Source organism: Paralichthys olivaceus, chromosome 16, assembly GCF_024713975.1.
Source record: "Paralichthys olivaceus isolate ysfri-2021 chromosome 16, ASM2471397v2, whole genome shotgun sequence".
Taxonomy (NCBI): Eukaryota; Metazoa; Chordata; class Actinopteri; order Pleuronectiformes; family Paralichthyidae; genus Paralichthys; species Paralichthys olivaceus.
This window is the reverse complement of record NC_091108.1, coordinates 18,619,382-18,626,159: the sequence shown is the minus strand read 5'-3', so window position 1 is coordinate 18,626,159 and position 6,778 is coordinate 18,619,382. Positions and strand designations below refer to the sequence as shown.

The following is a 6,778-nucleotide window of genomic DNA, read 5'->3' as shown; positions in this document are numbered from 1 at the left end:
CTGCATGGGAAATGTCTTTGCTGTGGAGTGGGGGAAAGGAGCAGTGCAGTTGCCTCAGCAGTGAAACAGGTGCTATCAAAGTGCTTCCTAGTCAATACACACAGAGGCAGCATTTAAAAACATCAGGGGGGTGGGACTGAAGGGTGGCATTAGACTTTGAATGGAGAGGGATCTAATACATGGATGGTCCTCTTCCCCATCAGCCCATTGACTCCAAACTGAGCCTATTAGCAAGACAACACACCACTAATGGCACTGCTACTGCTGCTGCTGCCCCTCATGTGTATGGAGACCACCCAGCGCACACACTCACACAGCCCTCTTCACTTTTCCCACGCCATTGTTACCCAATACATTGGTATATTATAGCATGAAACCAGATCAAAGTGTTAGATCCATTAGAAAACGATCACACCCTGTTAGGACTAAATGTGCTGGTAGGTCCTGATGATGAAGTGTAGGTGGGAAACAGAACGTGGACAGAGGTGTGTGTTGGAATCAGGCTTATTTGTGCTAATTGTTAAGAGCTGGGTGAAATGTAAAGATAAAGAACAGTTAATCTAGCAGCTTGTGTTGTGTTAAGCTTGTGAGCTTGAAGTGTTGTGGATCTGAACTGGCTGCCTCAGATTCTTCAGAAGAGTTTTTGTGGTCTTGAATCTTAATACAAACAAAAAGGAATGTGTTGTTTATCATTTATGTTGCCGGTCTAACCAGTTAGACCTACTAAAGTTATTAATGTGTATTTTTACGTTCCTCTTTACTTTTACAGAATTGTTTCAACAAGGGAATCTAAGATAAACTTTTGTGGTTTCTTATTTCAGCTCTCTTCTCTATGCACCTCTTTCCCCCTGTATACATCTCTGCATATATCTCATTTCCTTTCCATATGAAAACAATCCATTCCGTTCGTGCAGTAGCACAGATTTAGACCAGTATTTTCCATTTCTGGAGGATATCATGTTAAATTTGACTTAAAGTATATTTTCCATTTTTTTCAGTAAAATTCCAGTTCTGTGGACATATTAAGTTTCCCCCTCATATTCTTGGTTGTGTGGTCACACACACCGATGTTCTTCTTAAGAGTTTTGTTTATTTTATGCAGTGTCACTGATCTAAAAACTCAGTGTTCATCAGCCCATTCAGTGCACTGGTTGGAATCCAACCATGACGACATTGATGCCACATTATAACTCTATACTCAGTGTCTCATAGTTACTGAACATCATTAACAACAGAGGAGAAAAAGTACATTTAAGGCTTTTGAGGACTATTGGTCAATTCCACATGTGACCAGCAGGGGGGTGTAGTGGCGAGGAAGACAGGACAGCCTCCTGCATGTGTCTCTCACTCTCCCTGTCTCTCTCTCTCACACACACACACACATGTGCCCCCACAACCCACACACGCACACTTTATTTTGTATTTTATTTATTTGAATAAATCTTGTTTATATGTATATTTATTTATATTATATATTTGATACATATATTTATTTTTGCTACAAACCACAGAACCGGACAGATTCCAGGTCTAATATCGTTGAGCTAATTGTTTTAAGAATAACTTAACATGTAAGATACATGTTTGTACCATGTATCAGCTGTGTGCAGTTATTGTGTCTTAAAAAATAGAAGACAATCTAAGATTCTGTGGGGTTATCTCTGTAAGACATGCCTCATGTTTCCTCATCTGATAGTTAACACGATGAAATAACCTCTACTAATTATTATTATTGTTTCTCCCACAAAATGTTTAATACTAAAATTCATTTTACAAGTTTTTGGTTTGATCAGTGTGTGGACACGTTGCTTCGGGTTTAGTGAACTTCCCTCTTGTGTCTCACCAACTTCAGTCTCTAGTGCGCACTTTATAAGAGTGTCTGGTAAAGTCCACCTCTTTTTGTTAAGAGGTGGACTTCATTGGCTTTATGGCGAGAATCAGTCTCTCTGAGGGGGCGAGAGAGAGATGGAGCGAAAGGGAGGGAGGGAGGGAGAGAGAGAGAGAGAGGAGGGGGATAATTCATTCACTTTGCGCACAAAGCGCAGTGGAAACCACCCTGGGGAATGAAACACCAGACAGGGGAGAGCAAGAAAGAGCGGGTGGTGGGATGGTTGGATGGAGAAACCGCGTCCACACATGAAAAAAAGAAACACACTCTAGAAATAAAACTGTGAACTTCTTCCTCATGCACTTTGGAAAAGAAAGACCGATATTGGTGACAATGACTTGACAATGGTCACTGTGTATATCCTGCAAGTAAAGCAGATGAACTCTGTCTAGTTCCCTGGTCTCACAGGGAAATGAGTGATCCACGAGTGATTCGAGAAGGACTCGAACACTGTCCCGTGTGGTCTTAGAGGAAACCCTCAGAAATGACAGAAACTAATGATTTGGTGTTGTTTTAACGCAAACAGTGCGTGCGTGTGCTTCCGTCCGTCAATCATGGAGCGACCCGGGCGCTGCGCGGCAGCACTGCGCATCGGTGCGCTCTGGACCCTGGACACCCCCTCCCTCCACCTCCCCTCTCCCTGAGTCCTTCCCATCCACCCCCACACAGCCCGCGCAGCCCAGCTCCAGCCTCACACACACGTCGCTTACTGAGCACTGTGAGACCCCCCCCACCACCACCAACGCCACCCCCTCCTCCCCTCACGCCACCGCCTGCCACCGTCTCTGCGATCCTGCGCTCCTCCAGCGGCTCTCAATCCTCTCTCACCCCTCTCTCTCTCTCTCTCGTCCCTCTCGGTGTTCCAGCGGAGGGGCTTGCACGCGCGATTGCGCTATTGATAGCCACTTTACACTGTGTCTGTGGAAAGTCAGCCTCTCTCTCCCTCCCTCCCTCTCTCTCCCCGTGTGTGTGTGTCCTCCTCTCTGGCTGCGCCTTTGCGAACCTAACAGGGAGGTGTTAACTACTTTTGCTTTCCCAAAGCGCCTCCCGTTATCTCCGGTGCCGCTGCGCAGGAGCCAGAGGGGCCACCGTTACTGATCTCCCGCAGAAAAGTTTTCGGTTTGTTGTGAGGATAAAAAAAGAAGCCGAAGAGTCGTGTGTAGAAGAAGCGGATTCTGTCGCGGCGAGGTGAGTAACACACTGTCTTTTTGTTATTGTTGTTGTTTGGTTTGAAGCTGATACAGTTTGTGCCTCCGCGGCTCTTTTCGCGCTGCGCCGTCCTCCTCTGTGTTGGATACGGATTTCACTAAACTTTCACGTGGACTGCGCGCTTTGGTGGCTGTGCGTTTCCACACGTGGAAAGACATAGGGAAATAAAGAAGAAGTCACGGAACCGTCTCTGTCCGTTCGGGCACGGACTTTTACGCGCGTGTGCGTTGGGTGCGTGTGCGTTAATATCTGTACACGTCTCCGTGGATATGCGTGCGCACATGCGAGCTTCCCAAAGAAGAAAGTGGCTTCTCGAAAACACTTGAACTGTTGAGTATAATGCGTGTGGCAGTGGCATTGCGCACACATTCCCATCAGCATACACCAGTGAGTTAAAACGCCACAATGCAACCAATAGACTCATGCAACTTTTTTAACTCTTCATATGGATGTTGGCATTAGTTTTCAGGAAGGTGGGTTTTGACCTTCTGGATTTTGTGGTTAGTTCCTTGAATTATTTAAGAGAAAAACGTTTAAACATGAAAAAATACAATTAGATAAAATGTCATCTTCATTATCCCCGCGGACGTTTCCCCAACAATGAGTTTTAATATTTATATTCAAGTTAGATGTTAGTTCTCCAGTTGCAGGCAGCAGGGTTATGGCTCAATGAACAGATCCATGGTTGGTTTTCACTGAAAGTTACAGTAGCTTTGGAGCACTAAAGCGCACATAATGATGAGGACATGTGGCTTTAACTGCCGAATATTGGCCCCGTTAGTTAGGGTCCAATAAAGCGTCTGATGAGGCTGATTTTAACACATCACGTCACATAGATACAAATGCACTATATCTCAAATTAAAGGGATCATTAATCACAATTAACGAATTTGCTTCAAATGTGAAGTTTAGTTAAAATAAATAGAATATTACCAAACAGTGATTTTAAAAGAAAGAACACAAGAGAAGAGAGTAAAAAAAGACAAGAGATGTGAGGGAGAATTCCACCCCCGGGGAGCGAGTGTGTCTTCTTCAACACGCAACAATTTATTCCCAGTTTCTCTCAAAGAGGTTTTGAATTCAAAAAGGAGACTTGCTGCGTAGCATGCGCGTGCACGTGCACACACACACATACACAGGCCTAAACACAGTTGGGAAACACCTGTTAACTAGGGAGCCACTATAATTTACATCCTCCCCTTAAATAAGCAGCGCCCAGCCAGAGGAAGTCCCCGGGGCCTTCCAGCTTAATGGCCGAGCGCAGTGAGCCGAAGTCGGCTTCCCCCGAGCGCCAGGTCCCGCTGCTGCTGCTGCTCAGCGTCGGTATTAAATACAACACACAGTTGTAATTTTTGGCTTAGTGTCTTTTCTCATTAGAAATAACGGACTGCTGCTTTTAACTGAACCCAGGTTTATTTTTTACTAATTTGGCAAACAACTTCCTCGCCTTTCTAATGGAGGTTTCTTTATTATTCTTTTTCGGCATTGTATTTGTTTTCATTTTCATTTATTTAAATTTAAAAAGTTCGTATTTAGTGGTAGGTGCGCACACGATACAGATCGTCTTTCTTTCTTCTTTCTTTTGTCAGTTTCTAATGATCTTTTATCCTCGCAGTAATATTTCATTAACTTGTGCTCGCTTCTTTATTCCTTTACTCGCGTCGTCACTTTGTCTTAATCACATCCATGCCGTGTTTTTTAAAGGAGCAAACAAGTGAGCGGTCGCGCACGCGCCCGGATCAACGCGCACTACCGTATACAAAGCCGCAGTGCTCAGAAGAGGGAATAATAAAATTAGTAGTGTGGGGAAAAAAAGTGGAGCAGACCCATTAGTAGTGATTTCCAAGCAGGGAAGTCCTCTCAGTGGCGGCGCTAAATAGCGCGTAAAAACGCACTTTTGGAGCAAAGGTGCGCCCGAGGCGGGTCATTGAACTCAGCTCACTGTGAAGATAGAAGATAGAATTATTATACTTTAAAAAGTCAGAAGCTGTGGTTCAGATCCACTGATCCCATTGATCCCTTCAAATTGATTTTATTGATCAGTCAGATCAACCACTCCTCACTTCTAACGAGCTGCCGAGCCTGTTTCATTTTGCAGCCAAACACATTAGAGACCGATAATTATCTTTTAAAGTGTGACACGATGAAGGAGGAGAGGCGCGCCACAGAAACATATTTTTTTTCTAACGGAATCATATTCGGACGCTTGGTGATTTCTAGTGGAGTCTGGTTCCAGTTTGCATTTGGTCACATATTTTTTGTATTAATGCAAATTACTGATTTACTGAGCACTCGTTTCATCGTAATAATCTGTGTATGATCCATGTCATTTGTACATTAAAACTACACAGAGCCCACAGTAAATGCATTCTAATTAATGATTAATGTAATTTAGAGAAGAGTTTTATTTAAGGTGATGTTGATATAAATGGCTCCAAAAACAGTTTAGTAATTACGTTTTTAATTACGTGTTAAAAAAACATTCTGTTTCACTCACTTTCTTTTCTCGTGACGGGCTCAATCCATCATCTGTTTCCTAATGGACCATTTTTAAAATTTTCAATTAATACAAATTAAAGATGCTTCTTAAAATTTCACTACATTTTTGGTGTAAATGAACCGTTTTTGTTCGTGGTCATTATAACGACGCTGTCATCCAGACTGATGCACCATCTTCTCTATCATCGGATCTTTTTCCTTCTCACTTTTCACACCTCGTGATTTATAGGCCGCCTCTTGTGTGCGTGTGTCAGATGGATTCAGCTCAGCTTGTCCAGATTTTAATCGCGCCACAAAGGCCTGATATTTATATTGATAACCTCATAAAAAAAGTCGTATTATAAATGTAACTTCTCGTGCCAAATGTCCAGATTTAAATCGAACACAGTGGCGCCTGGTTTTTAGTTTTTGAGTCATTTTTAACTGAACCATCATGACGCACCGCTGTGATGAGGAAATCTGCACGTTCATTTCCTCAAACAGACCTAACATCCTCGATTTTTCATGAAAAGTCCAAGAACATCTGTCCTCTTGTTTCTTTATTTTCCTTATTCATTAATTTAGGCCTCATCTCCTCCCAAAGGAATAAGCTGCAGGAGCAAAAAATGGCAGAGAGGGAGAGAAAAAAGTGTCGAGGTTGGAGGAAAAGTAGCAAAAGATGATTTATTTGTCACCGTTTTCGATTCTTACCCCCCCTCCCGCTCTCTTCTCTTCTTTTTCTTCCTCTCAGCAGTCAGCTGTTATTGCTCGCCATTGATCTCCTCCTGCTCTCCTCCTTTTGCGCTGCGAGAAGTGAACTAAAATTAATGTCCATTTCACACCTCTGTCCCAGATCGATGGTCGCGGGGAGAGGAGTTCATTCTAATCTGAGCCGGGAGAAGCGCATCCATGTCCCAGATGATGATGATAATAATAATAATAATAATAATAGACTTAATTATCTTTATCTTATTATAATTATCTTTTTACGTCGTATATCACCATAAAGCAGCTTTGAAAATATACAGCAGGATGTTTTTATCAGTGTTTATTTTTTCTGGTTGTAAGTATGAATTTGTTTTCCTCACCGTGTTTTATTTATTTTAGCGCCAACTCTCCGAGGAAACAGAGGAAAGTATTTAAGATTATTTTTATCGCAGTGTGTTTAACTTAAGTTCTAAAAGTCCAACAATTATTTGTCCT

At 42.7% G+C, this 6,778-nt stretch overlaps 1 protein-coding gene across 11 annotated transcripts in view; it reads left to right on the top strand.

The window, feature by feature from the left end:
* Positions 1-2,581: 2,581 nt before the first annotated feature.
* The window catches only part of rnf220a (ring finger protein 220a), a 163,248-nt gene continuing 159,051 nt past the window's right edge, over positions 2,582-6,778 (top strand). For 6 of the 11 annotated variants that reach the window (XM_069510852.1, XM_069510846.1, XM_069510851.1 and 3 more), the window contains exon 1: positions 2,674-3,076. The gene's annotated coding sequence lies outside the window, so the exon portion shown is untranslated. Of the gene's footprint in view, positions 3,077-6,778 lie in introns of all 11 variants that reach the window. The other 5 variants (XM_020108901.2, XM_069510848.1, XM_020108917.2 and 2 more) reach the window with 4 other exon arrangements.